Raw genomic sequence first — 17,532 nt, 5'->3', positions numbered from 1 at the left:
ACAGGAGGAACTCCCACCCATGCTAGGGAAGCACCGTGTTTCCTTAGAGAAACTCCTTTTCTTTCCAGAGGGCTGCCCACAGTGAATCGAGGCCAGTCAAAACAGTGTTATTTAGGTATCTCAGGCTGGCGTGGCTAGAGATTTAAAATGGGAACGCAAGGCTTAGGCATTCAAGTCTTCTTTTCCGGTGAACATGCACCCGGACACCTTCTTATATCTAAGAAGTCCAAAGAGACTCTAGCTACACCCTGGTCCCTTGCTGAATCAACTTTTCTTCACAGAGTGTTCTGCATATATGGAACTCCCTCATCCTTGGAACGTTCTATGTATGCTATAGGGCCGAAGCCTATTCTAAAGTCCTGCAGTGTAAAAGGAAAAACTGTGCTTTGGTTCCAGTAGGAATGCAAGCCTCCTTTCTCCTGTAGGTATGGGGTCATTGGGTAAGAGTTCCTAGAGGTAGGCGAAGCAGATTGTGTATCTTAGTGAAGCTCCACAGAGGGCAATGAGGCAGACTTCCATGGCATGTAGGACGTGAGAGAACAGAATCCCTGGAGCTGTTGAAGAGCTGAGTCCACCTAGCTTCCTAAGGAAGGGTGCAGCGAGTTGCCCTACACTCTGATTACATAGAGTGACTGGGAAAGGCTTCTAGGCCTGGATGTTTCTTAGAAGAGCAAAGAAGACTGCTGGTACTCACTGTATTTCTACGAAAAAGGGTGCCTACACGAGGGTGCCTTGTGTCTGGTAAGTGAAGAAACATTCAAGTAAAGCAGAACTTGGAATACGACATAATGGAAACTGCTAAGCGCTTTCGCTTCCGCAAGGCTTTTCAGGCCTTAGCTTGAGGCAAACACTCACGTCAAGTTTCCCTGTAGCTCTAGAGCAGGACAGCAGGAGCTCCCACCCATGCTATGGAAGCACCGTGTTTCCTTAGAGAAAACTCCTTTTCTTTCGAGAGGGCTGCCTACAGTGACCAGAAGCCAGGTAAAAACAGTGTTATTTAGGATTCTTCAGGGAAGCATGTTTAGAGATTTAACATGGGAAAGCAAGGCTTGTGCCATCAGGTCTCCTTCTCGGGTTAACATGCAGCCGAAACCCTTCTGATTTCTAACAAGTCAATAGAGACTCTAGCCAAACCCTGGTCCCTTGCTGAATCAACTTTTCTTCACAGGGTTTTCTGCATGTATCGAACTCCCTCATTCTTGGAAAGCTCTATGTAACCCTTCGGGCCTAAACCTAGTCTAAAGTCCTGCAGTGTAACAGGAAAAACTTTGCTTAGATTCCAGTAGGAATGCAAGCCTCCTTTCTCCTGTAGGTATGGGGTCCTTGGGTAAGAGTTCCTAGAAGAAGGCGAAGCAGATTGTGTTTCTTAGTGTAGCTCCAATGAGAGCAATGAGGCAGACTTCCATGGCATGTAGGACGTGAGAGAACAGAATCCCTGGAGCTGTTGAAGAGCTGAGTCCACCTAGCTTTCTAAGGAAGGGTGCAGCGAGTTGCCTTAAACTCTGAATACATAGTGTGACTGGGAAAGGCTTCTAGGTCGGGATGTTTCTTAGAAGGGTAAAGGAGACTGCTGGTACTCACTGTAGTTGTACGAAAAAGGGTGCCTACACTAGGGTGCCTAGTGTCTGGTAGAGTGAAGAAACGTTCAAGTAAAGCAGAACTTCCAATACGACATAATGGAAAATGCTAAGCGCTTTCGCTTCAGCAGGGCTTTTCAGGCCTTAGCTTGAGGCAAGGACTCACGTCAAGTTACCCTGTAGCTCTAGAGCATGACAGGAGGAACTCCCACCCATGCTAGGGAAGCACCGTGTTTCCTTAGAGAAACTCCTTTTCTTTCCAGAGGGCTGCCCACAGTGAATCGAGGCCAGTCAAAACAGTGTTATTTAGGTATCTCAGGCTGGCGTGGCTAGAGATTTAAAATGGGAACGCAAGGCTTAGGCATTCAAGTCTTCTTTTCCGGTGAACATGCACCCGGACACCTTCTTATATCTAAGAAGTCCAAAGAGACTCTAGCTACACCCTGGTCCCTTGCTGAATCAACTTTTCTTCACAGAGTGTTCTGCATATATGGAACTCCCTCATCCTTGGAACGTTCTATGTATGCTATAGGGCCGAAGCCTATTCTAAAGTCCTGCAGTGTAAAAGGAAAAACTGTGCTTTGGTTCCAGTAGGAATGCAAGCCTCCTTTCTCCTGTAGGTATGGGGTCATTGGGTACGAGTTCCTAGAGGTAGGCGAAGCAGATTGTGTATCTTAGTGAAGCTCCACAGAGGGCAATGAGGCAGACTTCCATGGCATGTAGGACGTGAGAGAACAGAATCCCTGGAGCTGTTGAAGAGCTGAGTCCACCTAGCTTCCTAAGGAAGGGTGCAGCGAGTTGCCCTACACTCTGATTACATAGAGTGACTGGGAAAGGCTTCTAGGTCTGGATATTTCTTAGAAGAGCAAAGAAGACTGCTGGTACTCACTGTATTTCTACGAAAAAGGGTGCCTACACGAGGGTGCCTTGTGTCTGGTAAGTGAAGAAACATTCAAGTAAAGCAGAACTTGGAATACGACATAATGGAAACTGCTAAGCGCTTCCGCTTCCGCAAGGCTTTTCAGGCCTTAGCTTGAGGCAAACACTCACGTCAAGTTTCCCTGTAGCTCTAGAGCAGGACAGCAGGAGCTCCCACCCATGCTATGGAAGCACCGTGTTTCCTTAGAGAAAACTCCTTTTCTTTCGAGAGGGCTGCCTACAGTGACCAGAAGCCAGGTAAAAACAGTGTTATTTAGGATTCTTCAGGGAAGCATGTTTAGAGATTTAACATGGGAAAGCAAGGCTTGTGCCATCAGGTCTCCTTCTCGGGTTAACATGCAGCCCAAACCCTTCTGATTTCTAACAAGTCAATAGAGACTCTAGCCAAACCCTGGTCCCTTGCTGAATCAACTTTTCTTCACAGGGTTTTCTGCATGTATCGAACTCCCTCATTCTTGGAACGCTCTATGTAACCCTTCGGGCCTAAACCTAGTCTAAAGTCCTGCAGTGTAACAGGAAAAACTTTGCTTAGATTCCAGTAGGAATGCAAGCCTCCTTTCTCCTGTAGGTATGGGGTCCTTGGGTAAGAGTTCCTAGAAGAAGGCGAAGCAGATTGTGTTTCTTAGTGTAGCTCCAATGAGAGCAATGAGGCAGACTTCCATGGCATGTAGGACGTGAGAGAACAGAATCCCTGGAGCTGTTGAAGAGCTGAGTCCACCTAGCTTTCTAAGGAAGGGTGCAGCGAGTTGCCTTAAACTCTGAATACATAGTGTGACTGGGAAAGGCTTCTAGGTCGGGATGTTTCTTAGAAGGGTAAAGGAGACTGCTGGTACTCACTGTAGTTGTACGAAAAAGGGTGCCTACACTAGGGTGCCTAGTGTCTGGTAGAGTGAAGAAACGTTCAAGTAAAGCAGAACTTCCAATACGACATAATGGAAAATGCTAAGCGCTTTCGCTTCAGCAGGGCTTTTCAGGCCTTAGCTTGAGGCAAGGACTCACGTCAAGTTACCCTGTAGCTCTAGAGCATGACAGGAGGAACTCCCACCCATGCTAGGGAAGCACCGTGTTTCCTTAGAGAAACTCCTTTTCTTTCCAGAGGGCTGCCCACAGTGAATCGAGGCCAGTCAAAACAGTGTTATTTAGGTATCTCAGGCTGGCGTGGCTAGAGATTTAAAATGGGAACGCAAGGCTTAGGCATTCAAGTCTTCTTTTCCGGTGAACATGCACCCGGACACCTTCTTATATCTAAGAAGTCCAAAGAGACTCTAGCTACACCCTGGTCCCTTGCTGAATCAACTTTTCTTCACAGAGTGTTCTGCATATATGGAACTCCCTCATCCTTGGAACGTTCTATGTATGCTATAGGGCCGAAGCCTATTCTAAAGTCCTGCAGTGTAAAAGGAAAAACTGTGCTTTGGTTCCAGTAGGAATGCAAGCCTCCTTTCTCCTGTAGGTATGGGGTCATTGGGTACGAGTTCCTAGAGGTAGGCGAAGCAGATTGTGTATCTTAGTGAAGCTCCACAGAGGGCAATGAGGCAGACTTCCATGGCATGTAGGACGTGAGAGAACAGAATCCCTGGAGCTGTTGAAGAGCTGAGTCCACCTAGCTTCCTAAGGAAGGGTGCAGCGAGTTGCCCTACACTCTGATTACATAGAGTGACTGGGAAAGGCTTCTAGGTCTGGATATTTCTTAGAAGAGCAAAGAAGACTGCTGGTACTCACTGTATTTCTACGAAAAAGGGTGCCTACACGAGGGTGCCTTGTGTCTGGTAAGTGAAGAAACATTCAAGTAAAGCAGAACTTGGAATACGACATAATGGAAACTGCTAAGCGCTTCCGCTTCCGCAAGGCTTTTCAGGCCTTAGCTTGAGGCAAACACTCACGTCAAGTTTCCCTGTAGCTCTAGAGCAGGACAGCAGGAGCTCCCACCCATGCTATGGAAGCACCGTGTTTCCTTAGAGAAAACTCCTTTTCTTTCGAGAGGGCTGCCTACAGTGACCAGAAGCCAGGTAAAAACAGTGTTATTTAGGATTCTTCAGGGAAGCATGTTTAGAGATTTAACATGGGAAAGCAAGGCTTGTGCCATCAGGTCTCCTTCTCGGGTTAACATGCAGCCCAAACCCTTCTGATTTCTAACAAGTCAATAGAGACTCTAGCCAAACCCTGGTCCCTTGCTGAATCAACTTTTCTTCACAGGGTTTTCTGCATGTATCGAACTCCCTCATTCTTGGAACGCTCTATGTAACCCTTCGGGCCTAAACCTAGTCTAAAGTCCTGCAGTGTAACAGGAAAAACTTTGCTTAGATTCCAGTAGGAATGCAAGCCTCCTTTCTCCTGTAGGTATGGGGTCCTTGGGTAAGAGTTCCTAGAAGAAGGCGAAGCAGATTGTGTTTCTTAGTGTAGCTCCAATGAGAGCAATGAGGCAGACTTCCATGGCATGTAGGACGTGAGAGAACAGAATCCCTGGAGCTGTTGAAGAGCTGAGTCCACCTAGCTTTCTAAGGAAGGGTGCAGCGAGTTGCCTTAAACTCTGAATACATAGTGTGACTGGGAAAGGCTTCTAGGTCGGGATGTTTCTTAGAAGGGTAAAGGAGACTGCTGGTACTCACTGTAGTTGTACGAAAAAGGGTGCCTACACTAGGGTGCCTAGTGTCTGGTAGAGTGAAGAAACGTTCAAGTAAAGCAGAACTTCCAATACGACATAATGGAAAATGCTAAGCGCTTTCGCTTCAGCAGGGCTTTTCAGGCCTTAGCTTGAGGCAAGGACTCACGTCAAGTTACCCTGTAGCTCTAGAGCATGACAGGAGGAACTCCCACCCATGCTAGGGAAGCACCGTGTTTCCTTAGAGAAACTCCTTTTCTTTCCAGAGGGCTGCCCACAGTGAATCGAGGCCAGTCAAAACAGTGTTATTTAGGTATCTCAGGCTGGCGTGGCTAGAGATTTAAAATGGGAACGCAAGGCTTAGGCATTCAAGTCTTCTTTTCCGGTGAACATGCACCCGGACACCTTCTTATATCTAAGAAGTCCAAAGAGACTCTAGCTACACCCTGGTCCCTTGCTGAATCAACTTTTCTTCACAGAGTGTTCTGCATATATGGAACTCCCTCATCCTTGGAACGTTCTATGTATGCTATAGGGCCGAAGCCTATTCTAAAGTCCTGCAGTGTAAAAGGAAAAACTGTGCTTTGGTTCCAGTAGGAATGCAAGCCTCCTTTCTCCTGTAGGTATGGGGTCATTGGGTACGAGTTCCTAGAGGTAGGCGAAGCAGATTGTGTATCTTAGTGAAGCTCCACAGAGGGCAATGAGGCAGACTTCCATGGCATGTAGGACGTGAGAGAACAGAATCCCTGGAGCTGTTGAAGAGCTGAGTCCACCTAGCTTCCTAAGGAAGGGTGCAGCGAGTTGCCCTACACTCTGATTACATAGAGTGACTGGGAAAGGCTTCTAGGTCTGGATGTTTCTTAGAAGAGCAAAGAAGACTGCTGGTACTCACTGTATTTCTACGAAAAAGGGTGCCTACACGAGGGTGCCTTGTGTCTGGTAAGTGAAGAAACATTCAAGTAAAGCAGAACTTGGAATACGACATAATGGAAACTGCTAAGCGCTTTCGCTTCCGCAAGGCTTTTCAGGCCTTAGCTTGAGGCAAACACTCACGTCAAGTTTCCCTGTAGCTCTAGAGCAGGACAGCAGGAGCTCCCACCCATGCTATGGAAGCACCGTGTTTCCTTAGAGAAAACTCCTTTTCTTTCGAGAGGGCTGCCTACAGTGACCAGAAGCCAGGTAAAAACAGTGTTATTTAGGATTCTTCAGGGAAGCATGTTTAGAGATTTAACATGGGAAAGCAAGGCTTGTGCCATCAGGTCTCCTTCTCGGGTTAACATGCAGCCGAAACCCTTCTGATTTCTAACAAGTCAATAGAGACTCTAGCCAAACCCTGGTCCCTTGCTGAATCAACTTTTCTTCACAGGGTTTTCTGCATGTATCGAACTCCCTCATTCTTGGAAAGCTCTATGTAACCCTTCGGGCCTAAACCTAGTCTAAAGTCCTGCAGTGTAACAGGAAAAACTTTGCTTAGATTCCAGTAGGAATGCAAGCCTCCTTTCTCCTGTAGGTATGGGGTCCTTGGGTAAGAGTTCCTAGAAGAAGGCGAAGCAGATTGTGTTTCTTAGTGTAGCTCCAATGAGAGCAATGAGGCAGACTTCCATGGCATGTAGGACGTGAGAGAACAGAATCCCTGGAGCTGTTGAAGAGCTGAGTCCACCTAGCTTTCTAAGGAAGGGTGCAGCGAGTTGCCTTAAACTCTGAATACATAGTGTGACTGGGAAAGGCTTCTAGGTCGGGATGTTTCTTAGAAGGGTAAAGGAGACTGCTGGTACTCACTGTAGTTGTACGAAAAAGGGTGCCTACACTAGGGTGCCTAGTGTCTGGTAGAGTGAAGAAACGTTCAAGTAAAGCAGAACTTCCAATACGACATAATGGAAAATGCTAAGCGCTTTCGCTTCAGCAGGGCTTTTCAGGCCTTAGCTTGAGGCAAGGACTCACGTCAAGTTACCCTGTAGCTCTAGAGCATGACAGGAGGAACTCCCACCCATGCTAGGGAAGCACCGTGTTTCCTTAGAGAAACTCCTTTTCTTTCCAGAGGGCTGCCCACAGTGAATCGAGGCCAGTCAAAACAGTGTTATTTAGGTATCTCAGGCTGGCGTGGCTAGAGATTTAAAATGGGAACGCAAGGCTTAGGCATTCAAGTCTTCTTTTCCGGTGAACATGCACCCGGACACCTTCTTATATCTAAGAAGTCCAAAGAGACTCTAGCTACACCCTGGTCCCTTGCTGAATCAACTTTTCTTCACAGAGTGTTCTGCATATATGGAACTCCCTCATCCTTGGAACGTTCTATGTATGCTATAGGGCCGAAGCCTATTCTAAAGTCCTGCAGTGTAAAAGGAAAAACTGTGCTTTGGTTCCAGTAGGAATGCAAGCCTCCTTTCTCCTGTAGGTATGGGGTCATTGGGTACGAGTTCCTAGAGGTAGGCGAAGCAGATTGTGTATCTTAGTGAAGCTCCACAGAGGGCAATGAGGCAGACTTCCATGGCATGTAGGACGTGAGAGAACAGAATCCCTGGAGCTGTTGAAGAGCTGAGTCCACCTAGCTTCCTAAGGAAGGGTGCAGCGAGTTGCCCTACACTCTGATTACATAGAGTGACTGGGAAAGGCTTCTAGGTCTGGATATTTCTTAGAAGAGCAAAGAAGACTGCTGGTACTCACTGTATTTCTACGAAAAAGGGTGCCTACACGAGGGTGCCTTGTGTCTGGTAAGTGAAGAAACATTCAAGTAAAGCAGAACTTGGAATACGACATAATGGAAACTGCTAAGCGCTTCCGCTTCCGCAAGGCTTTTCAGGCCTTAGCTTGAGGCAAACACTCACGTCAAGTTTCCCTGTAGCTCTAGAGCAGGACAGCAGGAGCTCCCACCCATGCTATGGAAGCACCGTGTTTCCTTAGAGAAAACTCCTTTTCTTTCGAGAGGGCTGCCTACAGTGACCAGAAGCCAGGTAAAAACAGTGTTATTTAGGATTCTTCAGGGAAGCATGTTTAGAGATTTAACATGGGAAAGCAAGGCTTGTGCCATCAGGTCTCCTTCTCGGGTTAACATGCAGCCCAAACCCTTCTGATTTCTAACAAGTCAATAGAGACTCTAGCCAAACCCTGGTCCCTTGCTGAATCAACTTTTCTTCACAGGGTTTTCTGCATGTATCGAACTCCCTCATTCTTGGAACGCTCTATGTAACCCTTCGGGCCTAAACCTAGTCTAAAGTCCTGCAGTGTAACAGGAAAAACTTTGCTTAGATTCCAGTAGGAATGCAAGCCTCCTTTCTCCTGTAGGTATGGGGTCCTTGGGTAAGAGTTCCTAGAAGAAGGCGAAGCAGATTGTGTTTCTTAGTGTAGCTCCAATGAGAGCAATGAGGCAGACTTCCATGGCATGTAGGACGTGAGAGAACAGAATCCCTGGAGCTGTTGAAGAGCTGAGTCCACCTAGCTTTCTAAGGAAGGGTGCAGCGAGTTGCCTTAAACTCTGAATACATAGTGTGACTGGGAAAGGCTTCTAGGTCGGGATGTTTCTTAGAAGGGTAAAGGAGACTGCTGGTACTCACTGTAGTTGTACGAAAAAGGGTGCCTACACTAGGGTGCCTAGTGTCTGGTAGAGTGAAGAAACGTTCAAGTAAAGCAGAACTTCCAATACGACATAATGGAAAATGCTAAGCGCTTTCGCTTCAGCAGGGCTTTTCAGGCCTTAGCTTGAGGCAAGGACTCACGTCAAGTTACCCTGTAGCTCTAGAGCATGACAGGAGGAACTCCCACCCATGCTAGGGAAGCACCGTGTTTCCTTAGAGAAACTCCTTTTCTTTCCAGAGGGCTGCCCACAGTGAATCGAGGCCAGTCAAAACAGTGTTATTTAGGTATCTCAGGCTGGCGTGGCTAGAGATTTAAAATGGGAACGCAAGGCTTAGGCATTCAAGTCTTCTTTTCCGGTGAACATGCACCCGGACACCTTCTTATATCTAAGAAGTCCAAAGAGACTCTAGCTACACCCTGGTCCCTTGCTGAATCAACTTTTCTTCACAGAGTGTTCTGCATATATGGAACTCCCTCATCCTTGGAACGTTCTATGTATGCTATAGGGCCGAAGCCTATTCTAAAGTCCTGCAGTGTAAAAGGAAAAACTGTGCTTTGGTTCCAGTAGGAATGCAAGCCTCCTTTCTCCTGTAGGTATGGGGTCATTGGGTACGAGTTCCTAGAGGTAGGCGAAGCAGATTGTGTATCTTAGTGAAGCTCCACAGAGGGCAATGAGGCAGACTTCCATGGCATGTAGGACGTGAGAGAACAGAATCCCTGGAGCTGTTGAAGAGCTGAGTCCACCTAGCTTCCTAAGGAAGGGTGCAGCGAGTTGCCCTACACTCTGATTACATAGAGTGACTGGGAAAGGCTTCTAGGTCTGGATATTTCTTAGAAGAGCAAAGAAGACTGCTGGTACTCACTGTATTTCTACGAAAAAGGGTGCCTACACGAGGGTGCCTTGTGTCTGGTAAGTGAAGAAACATTCAAGTAAAGCAGAACTTGGAATACGACATAATGGAAACTGCTAAGCGCTTCCGCTTCCGCAAGGCTTTTCAGGCCTTAGCTTGAGGCAAACACTCACGTCAAGTTTCCCTGTAGCTCTAGAGCAGGACAGCAGGAGCTCCCACCCATGCTATGGAAGCACCGTGTTTCCTTAGAGAAAACTCCTTTTCTTTCGAGAGGGCTGCCTACAGTGACCAGAAGCCAGGTAAAAACAGTGTTATTTAGGATTCTTCAGGGAAGCATGTTTAGAGATTTAACATGGGAAAGCAAGGCTTGTGCCATCAGGTCTCCTTCTCGGGTTAACATGCAGCCCAAACCCTTCTGATTTCTAACAAGTCAATAGAGACTCTAGCCAAACCCTGGTCCCTTGCTGAATCAACTTTTCTTCACAGGGTTTTCTGCATGTATCGAACTCCCTCATTCTTGGAACGCTCTATGTAACCCTTCGGGCCTAAACCTAGTCTAAAGTCCTGCAGTGTAACAGGAAAAACTTTGCTTAGATTCCAGTAGGAATGCAAGCCTCCTTTCTCCTGTAGGTATGGGGTCCTTGGGTAAGAGTTCCTAGAAGAAGGCGAAGCAGATTGTGTTTCTTAGTGTAGCTCCAATGAGAGCAATGAGGCAGACTTCCATGGCATGTAGGACGTGAGAGAACAGAATCCCTGGAGCTGTTGAAGAGCTGAGTCCACCTAGCTTTCTAAGGAAGGGTGCAGCGAGTTGCCTTAAACTCTGAATACATAGTGTGACTGGGAAAGGCTTCTAGGTCGGGATGTTTCTTAGAAGGGTAAAGGAGACTGCTGGTACTCACTGTAGTTGTACGAAAAAGGGTGCCTACACTAGGGTGCCTAGTGTCTGGTAGAGTGAAGAAACGTTCAAGTAAAGCAGAACTTCCAATACGACATAATGGAAAATGCTAAGCGCTTTCGCTTCAGCAGGGCTTTTCAGGCCTTAGCTTGAGGCAAGGACTCACGTCAAGTTACCCTGTAGCTCTAGAGCATGACAGGAGGAACTCCCACCCATGCTAGGGAAGCACCGTGTTTCCTTAGAGAAACTCCTTTTCTTTCCAGAGGGCTGCCCACAGTGAATCGAGGCCAGTCAAAACAGTGTTATTTAGGTATCTCAGGCTGGCGTGGCTAGAGATTTAAAATGGGAACGCAAGGCTTAGGCATTCAAGTCTTCTTTTCCGGTGAACATGCACCCGGACACCTTCTTATATCTAAGAAGTCCAAAGAGACTCTAGCTACACCCTGGTCCCTTGCTGAATCAACTTTTCTTCACAGAGTGTTCTGCATATATGGAACTCCCTCATCCTTGGAACGTTCTATGTATGCTATAGGGCCGAAGCCTATTCTAAAGTCCTGCAGTGTAAAAGGAAAAACTGTGCTTTGGTTCCAGTAGGAATGCAAGCCTCCTTTCTCCTGTAGGTATGGGGTCATTGGGTACGAGTTCCTAGAGGTAGGCGAAGCAGATTGTGTATCTTAGTGAAGCTCCACAGAGGGCAATGAGGCAGACTTCCATGGCATGTAGGACGTGAGAGAACAGAATCCCTGGAGCTGTTGAAGAGCTGAGTCCACCTAGCTTCCTAAGGAAGGGTGCAGCGAGTTGCCCTACACTCTGATTACATAGAGTGACTGGGAAAGGCTTCTAGGTCTGGATGTTTCTTAGAAGAGCAAAGAAGACTGCTGGTACTCACTGTATTTCTACGAAAAAGGGTGCCTACACGAGGGTGCCTTGTGTCTGGTAAGTGAAGAAACATTCAAGTAAAGCAGAACTTGGAATACGACATAATGGAAACTGCTAAGCGCTTTCGCTTCCGCAAGGCTTTTCAGGCCTTAGCTTGAGGCAAACACTCACGTCAAGTTTCCCTGTAGCTCTAGAGCAGGACAGCAGGACCTCCCACCCATGCTATGGAAGCACCGTGTTTCCTTAGAGAAAACTCCTTTTCTTTCGAGAGGGCTGCCTACAGTGACCAGAAGCCAGGTAAAAACAGTGTTATTTAGGATTCTTCAGGGAAGCATGTTTAGAGATTTAACATGGGAAAGCAAGGCTTGTGCCATCAGGTCTCCTTCTCGGGTTAACATGCAGCCGAAACCCTTCTGATTTCTAACAAGTCAATAGAGACTCTAGCCAAACCCTGGTCCCTTGCTGAATCAACTTTTCTTCACAGGGTTTTCTGCATGTATCGAACTCCCTCATTCTTGGAAAGCTCTATGTAACCCTTCGGGCCTAAACCTAGTCTAAAGTCCTGCAGTGTAACAGGAAAAACTTTGCTTAGATTCCAGTAGGAATGCAAGCCTCCTTTCTCCTGTAGGTATGGGGTCCTTGGGTAAGAGTTCCTAGAAGAAGGCGAAGCAGATTGTGTTTCTTAGTGTAGCTCCAATGAGAGCAATGAGGCAGACTTCCATGGCATGTAGGACGTGAGAGAACAGAATCCCTGGAGCTGTTGAAGAGCTGAGTCCACCTAGCTTTCTAAGGAAGGGTGCAGCGAGTTGCCTTAAACTCTGAATACATAGTGTGACTGGGAAAGGCTTCTAGGTCGGGATGTTTCTTAGAAGGGTAAAGGAGACTGCTGGTACTCACTGTAGTTGTACGAAAAAGGGTGCCTACACTAGGGTGCCTAGTGTCTGGTAGAGTGAAGAAACGTTCAAGTAAAGCAGAACTTCCAATACGACATAATGGAAAATGCTAAGCGCTTTCGCTTCAGCAGGGCTTTTCAGGCCTTAGCTTGAGGCAAGGACTCACGTCAAGTTACCCTGTAGCTCTAGAGCATGACAGGAGGAACTCCCACCCATGCTAGGGAAGCACCGTGTTTCCTTAGAGAAACTCCTTTTCTTTCCAGAGGGCTGCCCACAGTGAATCGAGGCCAGTCAAAACAGTGTTATTTAGGTATCTCAGGCTGGCGTGGCTAGAGATTTAAAATGGGAACGCAAGGCTTAGGCATTCAAGTCTTCTTTTCCGGTGAACATGCACCCGGACACCTTCTTATATCTAAGAAGTCCAAAGAGACTCTAGCTACACCCTGGTCCCTTGCTGAATCAACTTTTCTTCACAGAGTGTTCTGCATATATGGAACTCCCTCATCCTTGGAACGTTCTATGTATGCTATAGGGCCGAAGCCTATTCTAAAGTCCTGCAGTGTAAAAGGAAAAACTGTGCTTTGGTTCCAGTAGGAATGCAAGCCTCCTTTCTCCTGTAGGTATGGGGTCATTGGGTACGAGTTCCTAGAGGTAGGCGAAGCAGATTGTGTATCTTAGTGAAGCTCCACAGAGGGCAATGAGGCAGACTTCCATGGCATGTAGGACGTGAGAGAACAGAATCCCTGGAGCTGTTGAAGAGCTGAGTCCACCTAGCTTCCTAAGGAAGGGTGCAGCGAGTTGCCCTACACTCTGATTACATAGAGTGACTGGGAAAGGCTTCTAGGTCTGGATATTTCTTAGAAGAGCAAAGAAGACTGCTGGTACTCACTGTATTTCTACGAAAAAGGGTGCCTACACGAGGGTGCCTTGTGTCTGGTAAGTGAAGAAACATTCAAGTAAAGCAGAACTTGGAATACGACATAATGGAAACTGCTAAGCGCTTCCGCTTCCGCAAGGCTTTTCAGGCCTTAGCTTGAGGCAAACACTCACGTCAAGTTTCCCTGTAGCTCTAGAGCAGGACAGCAGGAGCTCCCACCCATGCTATGGAAGCACCGTGTTTCCTTAGAGAAAACTCCTTTTCTTTCGAGAGGGCTGCCTACAGTGACCAGAAGCCAGGTAAAAACAGTGTTATTTAGGATTCTTCAGGGAAGCATGTTTAGAGATTTAACATGGGAAAGCAAGGCTTGTGCCATCAGGTCTCCTTCTCGGGTTAACATGCAGCCCAAACCCTTCTGATTTCTAACAAGTCAATAGAGACTCTAGCCAAACCCTGGTCCCTTGCTGAATCAACTTTTCTTCACAGGGTTTTCTGCATGTATCGAACTCCCTCATTCTTGGAACGCTCTATGTAACCCTTCGGGCCTAAACCTAGTCTAAAGTCCTGCAGTGTAACAGGAAAAACTTTGCTTAGATTCCAGTAGGAATGCAAGCCTCCTTTCTCCTGTAGGTATGGGGTCCTTGGGTAAGAGTTCCTAGAAGAAGGCGAAGCAGATTGTGTTTCTTAGTGTAGCTCCAATGAGAGCAATGAGGCAGACTTCCATGGCATGTAGGACGTGAGAGAACAGAATCCCTGGAGCTGTTGAAGAGCTGAGTCCACCTAGCTTTCTAAGGAAGGGTGCAGCGAGTTGCCTTAAACTCTGAATACATAGTGTGACTGGGAAAGGCTTCTAGGTCGGGATGTTTCTTAGAAGGGTAAAGGAGACTGCTGGTACTCACTGTAGTTGTACGAAAAAGGGTGCCTACACTAGGGTGCCTAGTGTCTGGTAGAGTGAAGAAACGTTCAAGTAAAGCAGAACTTCCAATACGACATAATGGAAAATGCTAAGCGCTTTCGCTTCAGCAGGGCTTTTCAGGCCTTAGCTTGAGGCAAGGACTCACGTCAAGTTACCCTGTAGCTCTAGAGCATGACAGGAGGAACTCCCACCCATGCTAGGGAAGCACCGTGTTTCCTTAGAGAAACTCCTTTTCTTTCCAGAGGGCTGCCCACAGTGAATCGAGGCCAGTCAAAACAGTGTTATTTAGGTATCTCAGGCTGGCGTGGCTAGAGATTTAAAATGGGAACGCAAGGCTTAGGCATTCAAGTCTTCTTTTCCGGTGAACATGCACCCGGACACCTTCTTATATCTAAGAAGTCCAAAGAGACTCTAGCTACACCCTGGTCCCTTGCTGAATCAACTTTTCTTCACAGAGTGTTCTGCATATATGGAACTCCCTCATCCTTGGAACGTTCTATGTATGCTATAGGGCCGAAGCCTATTCTAAAGTCCTGCAGTGTAAAAGGAAAAACTGTGCTTTGGTTCCAGTAGGAATGCAAGCCTCCTTTCTCCTGTAGGTATGGGGTCATTGGGTACGAGTTCCTAGAGGTAGGCGAAGCAGATTGTGTATCTTAGTGAAGCTCCACAGAGGGCAATGAGGCAGACTTCCATGGCATGTAGGACGTGAGAGAACAGAATCCCTGGAGCTGTTGAAGAGCTGAGTCCACCTAGCTTCCTAAGGAAGGGTGCAGCGAGTTGCCCTACACTCTGATTACATAGAGTGACTGGGAAAGGCTTCTAGGTCTGGATATTTCTTAGAAGAGCAAAGAAGACTGCTGGTACTCACTGTATTTCTACGAAAAAGGGTGCCTACACGAGGGTGCCTTGTGTCTGGTAAGTGAAGAAACATTCAAGTAAAGCAGAACTTGGAATACGACATAATGGAAACTGCTAAGCGCTTCCGCTTCCGCAAGGCTTTTCAGGCCTTAGCTTGAGGCAAACACTCACGTCAAGTTTCCCTGTAGCTCTAGAGCAGGACAGCAGGAGCTCCCACCCATGCTATGGAAGCACCGTGTTTCCTTAGAGAAAACTCCTTTTCTTTCGAGAGGGCTGCCTACAGTGACCAGAAGCCAGGTAAAAACAGTGTTATTTAGGATTCTTCAGGGAAGCATGTTTAGAGATTTAACATGGGAAAGCAAGGCTTGTGCCATCAGGTCTCCTTCTCGGGTTAACATGCAGCCCAAACCCTTCTGATTTCTAACAAGTCAATAGAGACTCTAGCCAAACCCTGGTCCCTTGCTGAATCAACTTTTCTTCACAGGGTTTTCTGCATGTATCGAACTCCCTCATTCTTGGAACGCTCTATGTAACCCTTCGGGCCTAAACCTAGTCTAAAGTCCTGCAGTGTAACAGGAAAAACTTTGCTTAGATTCCAGTAGGAATGCAAGCCTCCTTTCTCCTGTAGGTATGGGGTCCTTGGGTAAGAGTTCCTAGAAGAAGGCGAAGCAGATTGTGTTTCTTAGTGTAGCTCCAATGAGAGCAATGAGGCAGACTTCCATGGCATGTAGGACGTGAGAGAACAGAATCCCTGGAGCTGTTGAAGAGCTGAGTCCACCTAGCTTTCTAAGGAAGGGTGCAGCGAGTTGCCTTAAACTCTGAATACATAGTGTGACTGGGAAAGGCTTCTAGGTCGGGATGTTTCTTAGAAGGGTAAAGGAGACTGCTGGTACTCACTGTAGTTGTACGAAAAAGGGTGCCTACACTAGGGTGCCTAGTGTCTGGTAGAGTGAAGAAACGTTCAAGTAAAGCAGAACTTCCAATACGACATAATGGAAAATGCTAAGCGCTTTCGCTTCAGCAGGGCTTTTCAGGCCTTAGCTTGAGGCAAGGACTCACGTCAAGTTACCCTGTAGCTCTAGAGCATGACAGGAGGAACTCCCACCCATGCTAGGGAAGCACCGTGTTTCCTTAGAGAAACTCCTTTTCTTTCCAGAGGGCTGCCCACAGTGAATCGAGGCCAGTCAAAACAGTGTTATTTAGGTATCTCAGGCTGGCGTGGCTAGAGATTTAAAATGGGAACGCAAGGCTTAGGCATTCAAGTCTTCTTTTCCGGTGAACATGCACCCGGACACCTTCTTATATCTAAGAAGTCCAAAGAGACTCTAGCTACACCCTGGTCCCTTGCTGAATCAACTTTTCTTCACAGAGTGTTCTGCATATATGGAACTCCCTCATCCTTGGAACGTTCTATGTATGCTATAGGGCCGAAGCCTATTCTAAAGTCCTGCAGTGTAAAAGGAAAAACTGTGCTTTGGTTCCAGTAGGAATGCAAGCCTCCTTTCTCCTGTAGGTATGGGGTCATTGGGTAAGAGTTCCTAGAGGTAGGCGAAGCAGATTGTGTATCTTAGTGAAGCTCCACAGAGGGCAATGAGGCAGACTTCCATGGCATGTAGGACGTGAGAGAACAGAATCCCTGGAGCTGTTGAAGAGCTGAGTCCACCTAGCTTCCTAAGGAAGGGTGCAGCGAGTTGCCCTACACTCTGATTACATAGAGTGACTGGGAAAGGCTTCTAGGTCTGGATGTTTCTTAGAAGAGCAAAGAAGACTGCTGGTACTCACTGTATTTCTACGAAAAAGGGTGCCTACACGAGGGTGCCTTGTGTCTGGTAAGTGAAGAAACATTCAAGTAAAGCAGAACTTGGAATACGACATAATGGAAACTGCTAAGCGCTTTCGCTTCCGCAAGGCTTTTCAGGCCTTAGCTTGAGGCAAACACTCACGTCAAGTTTCCCTGTAGCTCTAGAGCAGGACAGCAGGAGCTCCCACCCATGCTATGGAAGCACCGTGTTTCCTTAGAGAAAACTCCTTTTCTTTCGAGAGGGCTGCCTACAGTGACCAGAAGCCAGGTAAAAACAGTGTTATTTAGGATTCTTCAGGGAAGCATGTTTAGAGATTTAACATGGGAAAGCAAGGCTTGTGCCATCAGGTCTCCTTCTCGGGTTAACATGCAGCCGAAACCCTTCTGATTTCTAACAAGTCAATAGAGACTCTAGCCAAACCCTGGTCCCTTGCTGAATCAACTTTTCTTCACAGGGTTTTCTGCATGTATCGAACTCCCTCATTCTTGGAACGCTCTATGTAACCCTTCGGGCCTAAACCTAGTCTAAAGTCCTGCAGTGTAACAGGAAAAACTTTGCTTAGATTCCAGTAGGAATGCAAGCCTCCTTTCTCCTGTAGGTATGGGGTCCTTGGGTAAGAGTTCCTAGAAGAAGGCGAAGCAGATTGTGTTTCTTAGTGTAGCTCCAATGAGAGCAATGAGGCAGACTTCCATGGCATGTATGTCGTGAGAGAACAGAATCCCTGGAGCTGTTGAAGAGCTGAGTCCACCTAGCTTTCTAAGGAAGGGTGCAGCGAGTTGCCTTAAACTCTGAATACATAGTGTGACTGGGAAAGGCTTCTAGGTCGGGATGTTTCTTAGAAGGGTAAAGGAGACTGCTGGTACTCACTGT

The sequence above is a fragment of the Balaenoptera physalus genome, assembly GCF_965194825.1.
Source record: "Balaenoptera physalus genome assembly, chromosome: 21".
Classification (NCBI taxonomy): Eukaryota; Metazoa; Chordata; class Mammalia; order Artiodactyla; family Balaenopteridae; genus Balaenoptera; species Balaenoptera physalus.
Note: the sequence above shows the minus strand (reverse complement) of the source record.